The sequence below is a fragment of the Oryzias latipes genome, chromosome 12 (genome assembly GCF_053564925.1).
Source record: "Oryzias latipes strain Hd-rR chromosome 12, Olatipes_Hd-rR_3.1".
NCBI classification, from domain to species: Eukaryota; Metazoa; Chordata; class Actinopteri; order Beloniformes; family Adrianichthyidae; genus Oryzias; species Oryzias latipes.
The window spans coordinates 14,927,312-14,948,144 of record NC_136248.1 but is presented as its reverse complement, the minus strand read 5'-3'; the positions used below and the strand labels follow the sequence as shown (position 1 = coordinate 14,948,144).

At 39.5% G+C, this 20,833-nt stretch overlaps 1 long non-coding RNA gene across 1 annotated transcript; it reads right to left on the bottom strand.

Moving 5' to 3' along the window:
- Window positions 1-695: 695 nt before the first annotated feature.
- On the bottom strand, window positions 696-20,351 carry LOC144996346 (uncharacterized). The gene is made up of 3 exons (XR_013659336.1): window positions 20,269-20,351; window positions 987-1,059; window positions 696-823 (listed from the first exon to the last, which is right to left on the bottom strand). It is a non-coding gene; the product is annotated as an uncharacterized LOC144996346 (long non-coding RNA).
- Window positions 20,352-20,833: the final 482 nt, after the last annotated feature.

Here is a 20,833-nt window from a genome sequence, read left to right as displayed (position 1 = left end):
CATTTTAATTACCGTAAGTGCCAACTGTTTTAAAATTGATCGTGGAGTTTCTTCTTGGCCAGAATTATATTAATGCAAGTATTTCATACACTGGAATAGAGTAGTGGAAAAAAAGGAGAAAGATAAAGATTTGCACCACATCAACATTTCATTTCAAGCTTCTTCCAAGGTGGAGGACATGTGCCAGTAAACAGTAGAAAAACGCATGGTTAGAAAATAGAACATGCCCTGTGTATCCATAGCTTTAGAAGACAATAAAGGTATACATTTTGAAAATATCCTCATCTCTTCATTGCTGTGGTTTAAGAATCCTGATAACAGCCTAAAGTTCTTAAATATGGATGTTTTTCTGTCTCTTTTGTCTCAGTAGGTTCTGTAATAGACTGTCGACCTTGTCAACCCACTCCTTGCTTCTCTCTGTTTGCCAGCTGGACTCAAACCCACACAGGCTGAACAGTAGGGCAATGTAAGACAATGTTGAGAAAGCTACTTTCACTTTTTATCCAAAAATGTGGTCAGAAAAGTGAAGAAACTTTGTCCACCTCAAAAGAAAGTAAATTTCCCCCTAAAGACACAGACAGTTTACTCTTGACAGTCCAAGTCTAGCATGCCTCCCATTTATCTCAGTTTAAAAATGGTTAGGTTTTACTTCTGTGTATGCGCATTTTGCAAATGTGTTTTTGCAGAATTCGTCATTTGCAGTCTACGCTGTAGGTTCAATCAGAGAGGGGTGAAAAATCTGGCAGGAGTGATGGTGTGCAGGGAAAATGCTTCACCACAAAAACTCCTTATCTCCAGGAGTCCGCCTCTGGGACCTCCACCTCTACTGAGAGAAACAGAAAAACACAAAGAGAAACGATGGGAGAAGGAGCAAGATTAGGATTGATTGGCCAACAGAAAAGGGTAAAGATGCTTGGAATGAGAGCTAGACAATAAAACTTGAGAGAGATGAGGTAAGTCAGGGGCCATTTGAAGCAGCACTTTACCTTTAAAAAGGGGAAGGAGGAGAGATTGCATGTTGGACTTTGAGGGCCTATTGTCCACCATCTTCACCTTGTTCTACAACCAGAAGAATGAAATCATGGAAACTAAATGGTACTGGGGAAATTCAGGAATCCTTTGACATTTTCAAAGACTTATGTCTGTTTTTCTGCTTACCCCTACCTAACCAATATATGTAATAAAATGATTGGAGGTTTTTTGCTTTTCTTAAGCCTTTCAGAGTAAACTATATCCAGATATATGATAATTTATTACCTTTGGCACACTAAAGAAACTTTTTTTAATTAAATACTTCCTTTTCCAGATGTAAGATGACTGGATCTCTGAGGCACCAGCCTTCACTCCTTGTGGGTGTCCACCATTTCATTTTTGTAGGAAGAGATGGAAAACTGATGTCAAATCTTTGTAGCAACACAAGAACACGAGAATTTTAAACGCAGAAGGCCGAAATGTTTTTTCAGCGCTTAGAACAGATAAATCAGACACCATGACAACTCTGGCGATGTTAGAATATTATAGTTTAGGGGTTAAAAAGTCTGATGCCCATTTTAAAAAAAAAGGAAAGAGAAAATAAAACTAAGCTCCAAGATTTTTTTTTTCTTTTTCTTTTTATATCTTAGGAAAAATTAAACTCCCTATGACTGAGAAGTGACAACACAAAAGCTGCAATCTACTGCACACCCTAACTGACCCTAAACACTCCACAAATAAATGCAGGATGCAAAAACTGGGAAAGGTGTAAGCATGACTACCTTTTAAATAAGTGTTTCAAAACCAGGTGACAAAACTTTTAAATTTGCAAGTAAAACAAAAGAGAAAAACAGTTGCACTACTACAAACTGAAATACAAGATCTCCAACGTAGAGCCTGATCACAGAGGGTACAGGATATCTTGTTTTAGCCAGAAAGGAGATGAGTTCAAAGGAATCTGGAATCTATCTAATTGCTAAACCTGCTTGATCATTGGGTTCACAGGGATGCTGGAGCCTATCTCAGCTACTGTTGGGCAAAAAATGGGATTTACCCTATAGGTTGCCAGTCAAGTCTGGAAACCTATAGTGGAGTATTGAACTTAAGGCACATAGTAATGCTGCTGTCAAAGTTTGTAGTGTTTTTTTTAATATGGTGAAGCAAAAAAGAATCATTCAAAACTGATGAGTGAGCAAACAACACACAAGTTTTTTTTGTTTTTTTTTAACCTTAACTCAAGATTATAAAAGCAACATTAACATTTATCAGTCAAACACAATATGAAAATGAAAAACATCTCAAACTGAAGCTTTCCAGTTTTGGGGGGGGGGGGGGGGGGGGGAGTAGAAACGTCTCTGCGACCCCCCTTTCTCCTCTCAAATTCAAATTTCAGCACCTTGGAGAGCACCAACTCCTGCTGTCCTTTTAAGATCTATCTTAGCCCAAGGTGACCTGTATCCAACAAATCAATCATAACAGAACAACAAACATTTAAATGTGATCATGTTTAATAAAAGAAAAAACAGATGCAACATTCAAGTTTATGTTTTTCACAAATATAACCTTCTGCTTTGTTTACCAGACTGTGAATCACTGAGACAAACTTCTTACAAAAGTAATGAAAAGAAACATCTTTTTCATTTCTACTTTTTGATTGATTTGTTGATTTCAACATAGATATCCAAAAATAAGACTTTCTCTCTATTATTAATTACCACAGCCTCCGCAGCTTGGCTTTGAAAGCAGCTTGGAGGAAACAAAAAAAACATTAAAAAGTATCTTTATTTATGCATGTTTCTTTAGAAATTCCCTTCCACGGTCTGAGTGGGACAGTTGGTGCAGTGCAACCCCGTCCCCCCTCCCTTTCCCCTTGTGGAGCAGTAGGGCCTGTCTTTTTTTGACATAAAAAATAAGGTCTTTCAAAATAAACGTTTTTCCTGATTCACAATAATTCTTATTATTGACCTAATTTCTGTCTTCTGTCAATAATTCATGTCCTCCATCTTCAGAAAAATGTAACAAGAACATGTTAAAAACACCAAAAACACAATTTTCATCAGACTGGGCATTAAAATCTACATGACTAATAGATTTAAAATTCCAGAAATCTGGAATTTTTGCTGGTCTGCATCAAAGTATCTCCAACCCCCCAAAAACTGACAAAACAGACTCCAACAATCAGTCACTTTTTGACAAGCTGCTGCAGAAAGAAGCGTCGCTGGAACTTACTTTTGTGGAACAGCGATAAAACTTCACATTGTTTGTCTGGCATTACATGAGGAGATGCAGCTGAAGGTGGATGCATGTTTGACACAAAGGGAGCATGCTTACAAACCCGCTCCGTTTCAGTGCAACAGATGGACTGATGAAAGTTGGCATGATTTATGCGTGGGAGGTCTTTAAACATCTGGGAAGTAAATTCTCACTCTGCTTCAGGCATTTTTTTTTATGCCCGGCTCCTTTTCCAGCCATTTTCTCACATTTGCTTATTATTCTGACTGTCACAGGAAATTACCTCTGCAGTCAGACCAGAGGACTAAGTCAAGGTGACTACATCTCTACTGTGAAGCAAAGGTGGTTTTGGTTATTTGATTAATAATAGTGTCTGAAGATGTTTTGGTTGGAGCGGAGGGAGCAAAAGCAAACAGTTTGAAATTGTGTCAGTATTAAGAACTAGCTAAACTTAATATGAACAGTTTAATTCAGCTTTAGATTCTCTTTAGCATGACTGAATGGGATAGGGTTTCTGACTCCAAGATTTTTTATAGTGTTTAGAGCTAACAACAACAACAAAAAAGATATGCGACTAGCAAAGACATTTCTATAGTGATTTTAGATCGTAAAAGTACGTATGGAGCAACTTTTCTCAACATGCATTATGTACATCAGTTAGCCTCCCAGACCCTGCCACATCCCAAAGTGTGATTTGCAATATTTTATTTTTTTGTGAGTCCATTATCCTAGCCAGACGTTAGACGACTCAATCTCTGAGGCACTTGCTTTTGTTCTTTGTGGCTGCCACCCATTTCACAACGTCAGCCTAGAGTCAGCCTCGGCAACGTTTTTGCGTTTCGCCCAAGAAAACGAACGGCATCCGAACTTTGATTGTGCATATTGTGCATATAAAATGAGAGTTTTTGCCGATTACTGCTAGCTCCACAGAGAAAGTATGTGTGTGTGTTAGCCTGTCGGCGTGGCTGGCGGTGCAGACTCTTCCTGGAAGGGAGTGTTCCTCACTTATCTATGTCATAATGTGAGAACCCGCTTGTTTTCATGGCATGGAAGGGGCTGGTGCTCAGAGTAGGCTTTTAGAGGACTACTCAGACATGCATGAATGTATCAAAATACAGCTTTGGAGTTGTTGTTACTGAGAAATGAACATTATAATACACTTAAAAGCTCAAAAAGTTTATTTTGCATGATATAGACACTTTTAAAAACACAAATGGTTCAGAGTTTTTCATTTAGATCACACAGAAAACAGTAAAAGCAAAAATAATTGCTTGTATGTCCTTTTTTTAAAGAAAGGACTTCCATTGTTGGGAAGGGAAAGCACTCAAAGAGATGACACAGTGACTGGCTGGATACTTGTCACTGTCCCCTGTGAAAGGATTCCCACCCACAAGATCAAAGCAAATCAGCTTTTCCTGCTTTCTGGGGTTAGAGGCTGGTTTTCTTTTCTTTGTAATTCTTCCCCAAAAAAAAAGTGAAATGCTCTAGTTCTTAAATAAAAGTCCCACAAGTCAAACCTCATTTGGTTCTTTACAAGCAAGCTGGGTTCAAATTCTGTCAATATAAACTGAAAACTAAAGTGGACACTTCAAAGTGTACCAAATGTAGATGAAAGCAGCGTGTAGATCTGGTTCAAAATCTATTTTCCTTTGTAATATTAAGTTATCTCTATACAGTCCCTTAAAAAAACTGACCAAATCAAATAAAGAAGTAGATTCAGATCCTAATTCTCCTTTCTTTGATTCATCCAATGTTTCTGATTTTGAAGAAAGCTGCAATTTCTATGATGAAGTGGATGTTCCTAGTCTTGGCCAGTAGCAGAAGCTGAAGAGATACTTCAAAAAAAAAAAAACTTTAGAAGCCCCCCTGAATGCAGTGAAAGACAATATTAGTTTTACAGCCGAACGTTTTTTTTTTGCATTTGATTGAAATTTTAAGTTATAAATTAGATTTGCTTCACTGCAGTCAGAGGACAGTGGTGTGGTTTTTAGCACTGTTGCCTCACAGCAAGAGACCCTGATTGAATACTGACCGGATTTCTGAGTTTTCATGTTCTCCATGTGCAAGTTTGGGATTTTCCGGGGTCTTCTTTCCCCCACATTATCCTTCTTCCACCCTACTAAAGATTTTTTTTTATTTATCCATCCATCTTCTTCCGCTCATCCGGAACGAGGTAGTGGGGGCAGCAGTCTGAGCTCCTCTGGGATGGGGGGTCTTGAGATGCTCCCAGGCCAGCCGAGAGACGTAGTCTCTCCAGTTTGTCCTGGGTCTTCCCTGGGGCCTCCGCCCAGTGGGACACGCTTAAAATACCTCCCCAGGGAGACGTCCAGGAGGCGTCTGGACCAGATGCCCGAGCCACCTCAACTGGCTCCTCTCGATGTGGAGGAGCAGCGACTCTACGCCAAGCTCTCTGCAAGTGACAGCTTCTTAACCTGTCTCTAAGGGAACGCTCAGCCACCCTATAGAGCAGGGGTCGGGAACCTATGGCTCGCGAGCCATATATGGCTCTTTTGATGGTCACATGTGGCTCGCAGACAAATCTTTAATTATAGTTTTTTTTTCTTCATTAGACCAGTCCTCGGGCGCGATGCGATGTCAGAGGCGCGCAGTAGTAGCAGTGCTTAGAGAGAGAAATCTGCGCCAACGCTATCAGTTACTATTATCTATTATTTCACAGAGTTTGTACCAGCTGGAAACCTGTGAATTGACGTGCCTAAAACTGCGCGCTCCCGTCTCTGAGAAAGAGCGCGCAGATGCGGGGACGTGATGTGTGAGGAAGAAAGCAGAGGGTGGGGCTGAGGTGTTGTGGGGACAGGCAGCAGGTGAATCGCGCAGGGATTGTAAAAACGTAAAACCCGCTTCCCATCACTCACTGCAGCGTGTGAGTGTGTGTTTGGCTCCCCGTCTGCATGTGAGCAGTCTGTCTCACATCTACAGAACATTCAGACCTACGATGACGTTTAAAGTCTCAACGCCTGAACGAAGCAGAAACTCACCACGTATCAACCAGACTAGACCATCAGCAAAACTACCACGAGAAATACTCATCATTTATTAGCAACAGAATAACAATGTTATTAAAAAGAATCCACAGACTTATTTTACTTTAAAAATGTTAAAATTAAATCAAATGCACACATTCATTTGTATATTTAGTTTTAAACAAATTGTCGCGGACTGACTTGGATGGCTGTTGGGCCGCGTTAAAAGTTCTGGAGTTCATTGAACGCGTCAAGCAGAGATCTGATTGGCCCTCAGTTCTGTCGCTCAGCCTGTTGTTAGGTAGTTTGGACCAATGGGGTTCAGCTATGGGCCGAATAAGGGAAATGGGAGGGCTGCAGCGGGAGCAGGGGAATATAAAGTTGGGAGAAGCGCTCTCGTGTCGGCGGGAGAGATTCAGGAGTTGCTGAATTAATTGAAGGGCGTTTGTTGCGGTCTGCAGTAATCGGAATAAAGAACTTTAAAAGAGGTTAAGTCTCCGTGCCTCAGAGTGGGGAAAGGACACTACATTATTGTATGGCTCTTTCGAAATTAAATTTCAAAATATGTGGCATTTATGGCTCTCTTGGCCAAAAAGGTTCCCGACCCCTGCTATAGAGGAAGCTCTCTTCCGCCACTTGCATTTCTTTCGGGCATGATCCAGAGCTCATGTCCATAGGTGAGTAGTGGAGTTTTTTTATTTATTTTTTAAATGACAACTGCATTACAGTACAAAAATTAAAAAATGTATTATTTACCAATAACTGTCATCTCTCCAGACCATGTAAATAAGTCTGGAGAGACTTATTTACATGGTCACAACTTGCATGATGATGACACTGACTTTATGCCCCCCCCCCCCCCCCAAAAAAAAAAAAAAGAAAAAAGTTATTATCAAATTGATTTAAAAAAAACAAAACATGCAGTGGATTGGAAAATTCTTGCCATGCCCTAGTGACCTATTCAGCAGGGAGCTTGTGGTTTGTCGTAGAAGCTTTAACATCACACCCACAAGTTTTCCCCAAAGACATTTTTCCGGGTTACATAAAGAAATACTCAGATATTGAATTTTAAGCTTTAGTTTCCTCATATATGTCCTCAATCATTAGAAAAATGCAACAAGTTGTTGTTAAAAACATACAAAAAAAATATTTTCATCAGAGTGGGTCTTTACCCAATTGAAAAACATTAAGCATTTGTGTGGTCTTCCCAAATAACATTTCTCTAAATCAAGTACATTTACCCCCCCCCCCCCAAAAAAGGCAAAAAAAGGCACCTTGAAAAAATTGTTGTAGAATCAGTATAACAAAAAGCTGATGAACACCTTTGCATAATGCCGTCATTTGTACTGATACAGAATACGCTGTTAAAGAGTTTGCAGCCTAAAACAGGTGTTAACATAATTATCAGTTATGAAAGCTGCCCGTTATGGTCACAGAAGTGAGGTCTTAATCCACAGGATCAAAATTGTGCAATAATGAGAACATTTTAACTAGACTTCCAGCTTTTTTATGACTCCCATGAACCACCTCCTCCATTTTTCACACTCAGATCCACAGTCTTTTTGCTTCTGGCAAAAAGCTGTAATTCCAGTGGATCATTGAACAGTTTTTTTCCCAGCATCTTTTGTGGCAGTAAGGAGAGTTTACTGTCTTCTCTTTTCCTTTTAAGCTCGGCTGTGCCGCACAGAATCGGATGAGCAGTCTTGTGTGCCTGATAGTTCTGCACGCAACTCTTTCAGGGCATCTCACAAAAACCAGCCTCTACATCTCTTCTGGTGCCGCAACATGAACCTCTGGCTCTCTGTGAGGAATCTGTAAAAATTCTAACAAAGTGAAAAGATGCTTATTGCTCTCAAAAGTTTTCTTTCCACTGTTGCCTAGCAACAAGTGCAACTTCTTTAAATAGTTGCTTTTTGATGTTTTTTTGTTTCTTTTTAGATACAGCATTCTGCTCATTGTTTTTTTTTTGTTTGCAATTTTCTCCCACCAACAGTGGATAAAAAAAAAGATATTTTTTTCCAAGTTTTTGTACTTTAAGTCAACTTTATATCCATTTGATGAACATGGTAAAGGTATAAGTATGACTGTGCCATGTAATTTTATAGATGTTCTGTTGTTGAATTGTTCTTACAACTTCACTTAAACTATTTAGCTGCGTTCACAACGCCTTCAACAACATGCATTCAAGCCACCACTTACAATGAAAAGTCCATGTAAAAGCGCATAAATGGGTGTTTCAGGCTTCTTTAAGTTCCCACGAGCATTTTTGGGGTTTAGTGACGTATGGGTGGCGTCCTTTTCAAAACACGGAAAGGGCAACTGAAAATTGATCATGGAGAAGAAATGAATTAGTGCAGTTTGTGCCCTGAAGGAATTATTTGACAAGTTTTGGTTTTTACACAGGTTTTGTGGACATTCGTGCTCATCATGTAATTAAATATGCATCTATTTTTTTTTTAAAGTGTGGAACGTTGTAATCCTATCATTTACTTTGAGAGTCTTTTTTCCTCTTATGCCTGTATTGCTTCTTCAGTTTGCTCCTCCTTTCTGAGCAATCTCGCAGAAGTTGCGGTGCAGCTCTGGTACTTTTTCGATGCTGGATCATTTTTCCTCCTCAATTAGTATGATGGTGGCACCTCTGTATCATCTTTGAATCCTCCTCCTTTTCCCCCCTCCCGACTGTTTTCATGGCTCCCTGTTTCCACCAACAATCCCATCAGCAGCTTCCCTGACAAAATGAGAAGATAATGAGGCTGGCTGTGCCAGGGCCGGACACCGTGTCGCCGTCCTCTTCCTGTCGGCTCATTGTGTGGGTTTATGTTAATTGCTGTTCTGCTTTTATGGGCCGTGCAAATACAGGACACACACACATGCGAACCGCACGCTGTCGCTCCAAGAGAATGTCTTCACATCCACACAATGACGGGATTTGAATGGCACCTCGACATGAAAAACTATTGATTCACAGCAAGCAAGGAGCTCCAAATGGAAAAGGTAAAGCAGAATAATATTGAGAAGGGTGACTTGGCAGAAAAGGGAATTTGTTTGCCAGCAGGGACCCTTGGGGGGGGGGGGGTTTGGGGGTCACTAATGCAACCACTAGAGCCTGACAGAGCTATTTCCATTTCATAGAGAGAAAGTGTTCACCAAGCTTTTTACAAGTCCCTGTCACCTTCACTACCTTCTCTTTGTTTTTTCTTTCACGTCACTTTCTCTGTTGTTTCACCTGGGCTGGCTTGTGAGTGCTGACTGTGACCCACAAGGATGAACTTCTTTAGGACTTTTACCACTCAGCACATCAAAAACAACCTCTTTATAGTAATGTCTCCGTTGTTCTGTATGCGTTATTGCAGTGCGTTTTTCAACCGGTGTGGTGCCGTGAGATATGGTCAGGTGTGCCGTGGGAAATTTGGGAAATTACCCATTTTCACTCATCTAAAGACATTTACCATTGCCAAGATATCAGATCTGTGTTCCAAACTGGCTTGGATAAAACACTGAGTTAGAAACATGAAAGATCATAAAAGACTTTTCTGTTTATTTGATTCTATTAAAGACACTTTGATAAGAATGACATTACCGCGATATAGACCCCCCCCCCCCCCTTACGTACAAAATTTGAGGCCACTGAACGCTCGTTGAAAGTTAAATCAGTTGAGCTTTTCACGAATCAGAGACTTGAATTAGGCAGTATCATATGAATGCCTTCCTTTTAATTCACGGAAATTAACAACCGTTTGAAAATTGATCATGGAGGAAAAATTAATAATTGCGGTTTGCATCCAGCTGGAACTGATGACATAAAGTCTTTCATTTATCAGAATAAAGCAGTGAAAGAAGAAGTCTGGAACAAGATTTGCGAGACTTGTACCATTTTGCTCCAACCCTCTTCCAGCAGTAGTTGGCAGACATACACGTGTGAACAGCAATAAACAAAAATAAAAAAAAGAAGCAGCCCCTCCCTACTCATCTAGTGTGAACGCAACGGGCTAAATCACATTGTGAACTAACACCCAATGCTAAGTGTATCCATAGCTAAAGTTTTTCAGGAAGTGTGTTCCAGAACTGTGAAGCATAAAAGCTGAATTCAGCTTCTCCATGTTTGGTTTTGACTCTAGGAAAAGATAAAAGACTGGTTTCAGATCAGGTTGGTCATCTATTATGATGCTAAACCATTCAAAGGTTTATGAACCAGCAACAAAACTTTAAAGTCTATCCTCTGCCTGACAAGCAGTGTAAAGAGCTCAGAACTGGACTGAAGTGGTCTACTTTTTTGGTCTTTGTGGGAACCCAGGCAGCAGAGTTCGGAATAAGCTGCAGTTTCCTTATAGATGTTTTTGGTAGTCCTGTAAAATCACTGTTACAGCAGACAAGTCGACTAAAGATGAAGGAATTAACTTGTTTTTCCAAGTCCTGCCTATACATCAAATCTTTCACCTTACAGGTTTTGTAGATAAATTGATTAAAGCTTTTCTTCTTTAGCCCCGAAGACAATAACCTCAGTTTTGCTTTTGTTTAATTGATGTAAATTGTGGCACATCCAGTTATTAATGTCCTCAGTGTGTTTACCAAGATCATGTAAAAGAGCCTTGGTCTACTGGTGTCATTGTAATGAGTATATCTGTGCTTGAGTTATAAAGATAAATAAATAATAAATCTGTTCATGCTGTATTAAAAGATAAAAATTCAAAGATGAACAAAAACAAAATAAAAAAAATTTATAGTCTATTTTGTATGAACTGCAACTTCCCATTTTAAGGTAAACTAAGAATCCTCTTAAAATATGTCTCGTGAATTTCTAAATGTAAACAATTGGAGCCAACTTGAAAATAATATGCCTGTCATGCAACTAAAATTGCATTTATTTGAAAAGGCAAAAAACTTTTGAAGCTTTGTGTGTGTTGGCATTACAGCTAAGTCTGTGCATAAAATAAATGGAGCAATCTCCACAGAAGAAGCTGTATTACTCAGAACAACAAATATGTTTTTCCAGAATAAGCAGGCAGTTTCAGCATGACAGTTTTCTATATTTTAAGGAGAACTTTCTGTAGCCTGTTTGTTGATTGAAGTAAACCAGACGACAACCAGACAGGAACAAACTAAACCCCAAATGAAAAAAACCTCACCATGTATTGAATAAAAAGAAAGAACTCCAGTTACAATACTCAAAGTAAAGGGAAGTCTTGCAGCACCGCAGATACACAGCACATCTTCATCACCATGAAAAATTGCATGTACCATTCCCAGTTTGTGCAACCAAAAATCCACAAAGAAAAAAGGTAAAAATGTGTTGTTAGAGAGGAGCAAGATTAGTCTGGGTCCTTTTAAAATGAGAATAAATAACATTGAATGAGATTTGGATACCTCTTTCCTGTGCATTGTTGCTAGTTTGTTTGGCTTTTTTTGTGTACGTACACTCCCTTTTTTTTTAGCTGAAATGAGGTACCAGGAGTACCAGGAAATCCATTTCCTCAAATAATGAGGAGTTTCAGTAGAAGACTTCATTAAATCTTGAGTGAAAACCTCACATGAGAGAGCTATCTGCTCTGATCAAAAAGACTGCAGCAAACAAATAATGAAAAGCAGAAAGTTATGTGCAGACCAACTCAAATCCTTTACATCATCAAATAAAACCAATTATACACATTTATTACGTTCAATATTTAAAGTAGAATTAATCATTTGTATCTCAAGGTATGTTGAATAATAATAAGCCATTTTTACTTTCATTATCTTGTTCTCCAAACTGTAGTGTATGAATGGTCTATTTTCAAATTTGCCATATAAGGCAAACCAAACTAAAAGGGGAATTAATCAAAACAAGAGTCAGATAAGTCAGTCAGACTTTAACTCTATTTACACTAACTTTAAAACCTGTTTGTAACATGGTATCTACACCGTATTACTAAAAGTATTCGCACACCTGCTTTAAGTGCCATCCTATTGATAACCCATACGGCTCAATATGTTAATGGTCTACCTTTTGCAGCTATTACAGCTTCAACTCCTCAAGGAAGGCTGTCCATAAGGTTGATGAGTGTGTTCATAGCAAGTGTTGACCATTCTTCCAAAAGTGCATTGGTGAGGTCACACACTGATGTCGGTGGAGAAGGCCTGGCTCTCATTCTCCACTCTAATTCATCCCAACGGTGTTCAATGGGGTTCAGGTCAGGACTCTGTGCAGGCCAGTCAAGTTCATCCACACCAGACTGTCACTCATGTCTTTATGGACCTTGCTTTGTGCACTGGTGCACAGTCATGTTGGAAGACGAAGGGGCCCGCTCCAAACTGTTCCCTCAAGGTTGGGAGCAGGGAATTGTCCAAAATTTTTTGGTATCCTGAAGTTTTCAGAGTTCCTTTTATTGGAACTCAGGGACCAAGCCCAAATCCTGAAAAACAACCCCACACCATAACTCCACCAAATCTTTCACTCGGCACAATGCAGTCCGAAATGCACTGTTCTCCTGGAAAATTCCAAATACAGACTCGTCTATCAGATTGCCAGATGGGAAAAGTGTGATTCATCACTCTGGAGGACGTGTCTCCATTGGTCTAGAGTCCTTTACACCACTGGATCTAACGCTTTGTGTTGCACTTGGTGATGTGTGGCTTGGATGCAGCTGCTCGGTCATGGAAACACATTCCATGAAGCTCTCTACTTAATAATCTAATAATAATTTGGAGGGAAGATATTGTCTTCATTTTAGATTAGCAGATTATAGTCTAGATTGTTCCAGGAAGTTAGCGCTTTATAACACACATTGACAATGGGAAGCTAAATGTTTTAGGACTCATTTTTTGATCCAGATTTGTATTCAGGAACCCTGTAAACTTATCAGAACTCTCCATGACTTCCTAACAAACCTCGAGGCTTGGCTTGTCATTGTGACTCTTTGCTGATGGTAAACAAAGTTGAAAAGCTAAAATAATGATGCAACTCAGTGCAAACAAGAGAATGGTCATTTCTCCAACTTAAATGAGGCTTTTTGAAGAAATGTTGCTCCATTTCATAAAGTCATCTACTTTTGATAGTGAAGAACTCTGCATTATAATAAATAAACACACAACAGGAATAATAGTTTTGTTGGAACACATGTAAGCATGGTTGTCAGCCTTATGCTACACGTTCAAGATTACGCTAAACGCTGTTTTTTTGAATGCGGCTTTAGCAGAAAATATTTACACTGGACTCTTGCCACCCAATAGTAGCGAGAGTCTACCTTGATGTGAAATGTGGAAGCGTTGGGAATCTCGCAAATCTTGCTCCAGGCTTTTTCTTTCACAGCTCCTTTGCAATATATGAAAGACTTTGTGTCACATAATTCCAGCCGGACACAAACCACAAGTATTAATTCCACCTCTGTTAAATTATTTTCAAAAAGTTGGTACTTTTGTGAATTACAAAGCATACAATCCACGCATTGCTACTAAATCTGTGCTCCTGATATAAAGTTAAAACTGATTGTAAGAAATGAGTCGGTTTCGGAGATTATCTGGATGGCAGAGTAATTCAAGAAAATGAGACATAGAAATAACTTTTTCAAGTCTAATCTTAACCCCTTCATGGCGTATCTCACTCATTGATAAAGTAACGTTTCATTCAGGACTCCACTTAATTTAGCATCACTTAGAATGGAGATTAAAAAAAACCTGAAGAATATTTTTTTAGATAAATGAAAATTAATTCAGGCAGGAAGAGGTCAAGTCTGGTTCACCAGGCAAAAGACAGGAGACAGGCACACAGACTAGATGAGGCATCCCATCAGTGCACAAGTAAGGGTTGGAGGGGTTAAAAAATCTTGATAACTACTGAGAAGGACCTTAAATTTTGTGTGCCGAGGGATGGCGAGTGATGCTGTCATGGCGACTCGATTTGCAAGCAGTAAAGCAGCAGAGTTAATTTAGGATCTTGAAAAGATGCAACAATGAGCAGCCTTATAGGAAAATATAAAATAAAATGAATTTATTGATTAAATCTGGGATGAGGACATGGATCAAGGTTGCAGTCACAAGAAAGCAGTCAGTGATCGCCGTGACATCATAACACAAGAACTAATTTATCCCTGCAGGATATCTTTGCCAGCAAATAGTTAATATAGTTAATAATAGTTTTTTATCCTCAGGGTTCTCCCCAAAGCAAACAAAAGAAGTGAAAAAATAAAAGCCTAAAATCTTTCATCAACATCATGTCACTTCAACACTGCAGGAGAATACTTTGGACAGTATTTTTTGTCAGATCTTCACCAGTAGAGTTCATTTCTCTGTTGAATTGCTTTATTTTATCTTGGTTGCCCCTCATGCTAAATGCCACAGAGAGCATAAAGGGCATTGTTAAGTCTTGGGATTTAACGTCCATTGCAGTCTGGTATGCCTTTCACAACCTCTTATTGTCACATTTAAAAAATAAAGGAATTCTTCTACAAACTCACAAAATATAGTACTTCAAGCATGAGTCACAGATGAAATGCTTGAAAAGAAGCCCGAACATGGCTGGAACTGTCAGAGTCGTCGTAGCCATGGCAACCTTGGGGACCTGTGCTCCAGAGACCCTACGGACCCATTTCACATACAAACAAATGCACACACCAACAGATCGCTTTGAGACGCAAACTCGCTGAAGCAGAAAATTGGCAGGAATGTGAGAGGTTTTCTCTGATATGATCTATGAGATGAAGCAGTGAAGCTCGTCTCTCCATATAATCCAACATGACAGCAGCATCTCCAGCCACCTCTAATCCATTAATCACACACAAAACTCTTTCCAGCATCGTCATATCATTGGACGCCTAACCAGCCCCCCCACCAGTCACTCCTTTGAGGCTTTGCATTTAGCAAACGATTGACTATACAAGTAAAAAAGAAACATTTTACATCAAAACAATTTGTCTTCCTAATCTTTGCATCACAGAGTGAACTCTACCAAGATTTAAAAAAAAAGTTAAAATTTATCTAATTTCAACTTTTCCCAAACAAGTCAGTAAAGCTAAAATAATCAGATAAAATAGAAACATAACACGAAAGTAAATCCACTTGCATCCTGTTTGAATTCACCAAATTGCACAACTAAAAGTTCTCATTTCGTCGGTCCTGTCTTGCTATATTTGGATGATGATTGTCTGTTAAGAATCATCCTGAATACGGTTTTATCTTTTGGTTTTAATCTTGTTTGACAGGAAACTGCGAGAGAGAGAGAGAGAGAGAGAGAGAGAGAGAGAGAGATAGAAAAAAAGAGATGTCTTCAGACTAATGAGAAATATTTCAGAGTTGAAGTAGATACACAAAACAAAAAACAAAAAATGACTAGAAGACAGGAATCCTCCCCAGGCTTCCTCAGAGCTGGTGTCAATTTGTGAAATCTAAATGCCTCATTTGTACTATGGGATCAGTGGTTTGGCAAAAGGAAAAAAATGGAAAGTGGAAAAACTAAAAAAATACTATAAGACAAAGCATAAATGAAGAAGTCTGAATGTGTCTGTAGCCATGTTCACACTGGACTGTCGCTACCCCATGCTAGAACACGTCCGCCACCTACAGTTGGAAGAGGCTTGGTGGGAAATGTTGAAGCTTTGCAAATCTTGCTCCAGGCTTTTTCAATCACAGCTCTGTTCCAAAATGTGAAAGACTTGGCGTCAGAATTCCATCAGGGCTCAAACCACAAGTATTAATGTCTCCTCCATGTTAATTTTTAATCAACATAATTTTCAAAAGCCCTGGCACTTTCGTGAATAAAGAGGGACACCGTCCGTAACCACCAAATCAGAGTCCCCTAAGTTCAAAGTAGTTTAACTTTTTAACACGTGTTTAATGGCCACAAGTTTTCTATGTAGAGCATGAAAACAGACTTAGAAGAGTGCGTACGTACACGTGAACCCAAAATTTTCTAAGGCGAAAGCCTGAAATGTGCATTTACATAGCTCCTTCACTGAAAGGCGTTGCTTAACCCTAGTGCTATCTTAGATGACCCCACCCTCACATTGACGTGTTCTCCCTACCATGACAAAGGTGGATAAAGGTGGAAAGATTTCATGTAATCCATGGACTCCCAATGTTAAAGTGCCAAGGATAGCACAAGGGTTAAACATGCCTTGCTGAGGACGGAGTGAACAAGAATCAGTTTTGTCATGCTAGATGTGAAGTGCTTTTGGTGGTCAAAAAGTGATTTCGCTGATTCACTTGTTTGTGGCAGTTTAATTATATCCAGCAAAAAAAATAAAAAATAAAAATCGGATCTGAAAAAAGATATAAAAAGCTTTAGTGGGAAAACCAATTTAGAATCCAGCTAAGGAACAAATAAAGGTTTGTGTTGGCACTCAAAAATGTAAAAGAGGTTTCCTTAAAAGAGATGACATAAACAGAACAATGTCTTGTAAATTACGATTAGCTGAGCATGTTGGACCCATCGACTGTGTAGAGACCTGGACCAAGTGAGCTTGACGTCACCCATCGAAAAGGATTTACTTCCAGCTCCAATGAAATGAAGGCAATTCTGTCGCCATTTTCTCACAATGTGGATGCAGCAATGTTGGAGCCAGATGTCATCAAAAAGCAGTGATTGGTCCATGTCAGTCCGAGTTATCGTTTCTGTGGCTACCACTTGAAAGCTGGTACACAGGAGCATTCAGTCTCAAATGCTGGACGTGGGAGTCACATCCACATATGTTTGAGGCTACTGATTGGTTAGTTTAGAACTTTAATAAATTACACTACAGAAAAAAAGTGAAACTAAAATAAACTGATTAGGAACAACATGTAAAAAAAAAAGGTTATTCTGACAAAATGAATGAGTTGGAGCTTTTTATTTCTCCTTAGAAGTCCATAGTCCAGTTCTCATATACAGTCAGCAGTTCAAGTTCAGCATTTATGGTCTGGCTTTACAGAGATCAATGAACAAAAAGGTGAACAGGTTTCTAATGACTTTGTTTTTTTTATTATTATTTTTTTTATGTCTAGCAAGGACTGAGTACTTCTGCTGCTCCAAAGTCCAGACAAGAGCAAGTTAACTTAGGGTCATAGTGTAATCTGTTAGAAAAATCTCCTCTCTGATCACATCTTCACATCAAGCATTTCTTCTTTGCTGCTCTTCTGAGGAAACTCCTGCTCACAGGAAGCAGCAGGAGGCTGTTGTGAACCCAGCGTCTGAAAATCATGAGCTGAAAGCTGACAATCATCTCCAGCTCCAGACCAGACTTCAATGTAAAAAAAAGGAAAAAAATTCCTCAGACAGTCACGAGAACACAAACCATAGCCCCTTTGCAAAAGATGAAACATAGGATGAAAGCCTAAACTTGCAATAACCAAATGCAGACATAATGTTCATGACAAAAGATTTAGGAATTTCTGTGAAAGCTCCTGGTGAACAAGAGGCAAGCAGTGTACCGAGAGAGAAAAATTGGGCACAAACAAGAGGTAAACAGCATGGCCTTTAGTAAAAAGTTGTACATTTGACATTTATATCATCAAGTATAGTAGCAAGTCTCCCATAGACCACGTTCGTTTTGTCATGGAAGTATACTGAATATTAGTACAGACTACATTGAAACATTTTAAGTTTACAATAGTATATAGACAGTAAACTTTAAGCATACTGCCTCACTTTTAGTAAAGACTAAGGATACTTACAGTACCCTTAAATTTACTTTTTGCAAAGAGGAAACAATGTTGTTGAGGTTGTAAAAAGAGATCCTAAAAGTGGAGTTCAGAACCATCTGCACCATCTGGGTTAAAGGAGAAGGGATTTCAATTTAAATGCTGCTCTAATCTGCTCACCGTTAATGCCAAATTGTACTAATTTTGGTTGGGACCTTAGAGGCTGTGTGTCTGCAGGACACAGATGTTGAACATTTTCTGCAGGAAACAGCCACCCCTTGAGGGTGCTGCAGAACAGTAACACCACCAGTGTTACGTTAAAGACACACACAAAAAAGAACAATTTAATAAACATTGCTGCATATAGAACCAGATGCTCCTTTTTTGTTATTATTTGTTTCTAGTTGGGTTTGTGTTCATCAGGATTCTCAATGTCAGGTGAAAAAACAGACAAAAAAAGAAAAAACATGTTACTTTAATCCTGCTAAACACATCCTGACCTGACCAGTGGCGCCACCAGTGGCCACCAAAGTGGCCTCCCCACTAACCACTATAAACTGTGGTAGCATCAGTTAAGCATTTCATCCCAAATGCACAGCCTGCAGGCGGCAAGTCGCTCTGATCACCTAAACCGGCCCACACCCCCTCCCCTCCCTGCTGCCTTGCATGCGCAGACATCTAAAGCTAAAGACGAGCTGCTGGATGAAGAACACGGACAAGACGGTGAGGCTGATTTTCTTGCGGTGTTCACTTCCGCGTTCGAACCATCAGAGCCTCCAGAGCGGGTTCAACCAAAGAACCAGTCTCAGTTCTTCAAGAGGAACTTTTATTACTTTTTCTTCAACTCCAAAACGGCGACTGACAGCACGTGTATGCGCTCCACACCCTCACACGCGCCGTCCCCCCTCTCTTCCTGCATCTCGTGACGGAGCGCGAGCACCGGTTTCAGTACGCACACAGACACCCATCCCAAAACGCTACAATTCTTTTCAAATCTGTTAAATATTTTGTGTTGTCTTTTAACAATCTGTTTACTGTACTTTAGATCACCTGATCTGTATGGTGCACAAATGCAATTGCACCACCCCATCACCAGCAGTGGTGGATGTGCAATGACATTTTATTAGTACTGAAAAAAAAAAGATGTCCCCGTCACACACGCCTCGCATTTCACGGCACAATTTGAGGACTGGTAAGAAAAAGAAAAAAAATTGGAGTACTTGTTGTTGTGGTACTGCAGCTTTTTGATGTGCGTTTGACCTGTTTCCACAGAGTTACCTAAAGTCCTTAGTTGATCCTTGTGAATGTCAATTTTCAGAGAATGAAGAGAAAGTTTACATTCTTATTTTAGTTTATTTTAAGAAGAAAAGTACAGCAGAAGGAGCAAAAGAGATGGTGCAACAGAGGAGTAGTGAGGAGGAGGAAGATGAGACAGAGCAGCATGATCCACCGTCAGCATTAATGACAGAAGATAGTGAGGAAGACAAACATGAGACAGCATCAGACGAGGAACAGTCAGCATCATTGGTCAGAGAAACTCGGCTAAAGGGGCTCGACCTGTTCCTGGACCGACAGGTGAAGTTAGAATTATGTTGCCCTTATAATGAAACTGTTTCATGATTATTAGTCTGAATAAAAAATTCCTACAGATATAATAAATAATTACCATGGAAGAGTGTTAGTATTATTATTTCAGAACAACTGACTTTTTGTTCATTATAGATATCTCACAGTCAAGAGCCAAACACCCCAAGCAGACACACCTTAGCATGAAATAGAAACACAATAAATCAAAATATATCAGTAAGCATTTAACTTTCAGTTAGTTTTCTAAAGGCTGTTTTCCTACGTTTAGTAGAATGAATTTTATAAATAAAGCTCACGCTTTTTGTGTGCCACCCCAAGATTTAAAGTAGCCCCTACCAGCCACCGACATGAAAAATCTCTGGAGGCGCCACTGGACCTGACTGCCCATCCATGGTCCTCAAGATCTACCAGCTTCCCTGTTTTCCAGCTCTCCCTGCACTAATGGCTCCTGATGATCTTGCTCAGGTGTGTTCAGCCAGTCAAAATAAAGAGACAGCCAATCAACAAGTAGAACTGTAAAACGAGGTGATGGATCTTGAGAAGCCTGCCCTGACCCCTTACTAATTTTCTCCAAGACTCTAAAAAATAAACCAAAAAAAGAGCTGTAGTGTAGTGCTGTAGTGTTAACGTCTTACATTTGATTCTAATTATGTTATTATTAAATCTTGCTATTCCATTTTTAGGCACATAATTAAAGAAATTTCAGGATTTATTAACCATAAAACTGAAATTAATTTATCTTTAATGAGTAAAAATCTATTCACAACAGTGTTTTACAACCAAGAAACAAATCCTTAAATTTGTAAGTTGCTTTTAAAATGTTTCAATTCTTGGTTATTTGCTTCATTTGCAAATCATTAGCAGTGGGTCACTCAATACAGTAAACAGGTGATGAGGGAAGACTACTTACACACAAGGTTAGGGAAGAAGAACTGAACAAAATTCCATGCAGGCTTAAACTGAAGGTGAGGAGCAGAGCAGGGCAGAAGCAGCAGAGGAAGGACGTAGTTTATGGATCAGGTGATCAGTGTTACCTTGATTGCCAAGCAAAGCAACAGTGAGCATGCTCAGAGGAACAGAGCAGCAGGGAAAACAGAGGTCAACCACAACAGCAAGGCTAATGGTTTCAAACTCGAACATCTCAGAAATGTATGTCTGTAAGTGTAAGGCATTGGAATCTGAAAAAAAAGGATAATACATCAAAAACTGGCAAACAAATGTTGATAAATCAACTTGAAACACTGCCAATGTGTGTTATAGGAGAGTCAGACAGCATTAAGAGGTTGGTGGCTGGTCATGGCTGAAATTACAGTAATTAATCTGCATAAGTGGTGATGACAATGCAGACTGCACGCATCGCCTGAACTCGGAAATGTTTTAATGCAGCTCCACCCCCACGGGTCCACAAACAATCAGTGACATAAACAATCTGAGCAGAGTGCAGCGTCTTCATTTGGGTTCTATAAATAAGTACA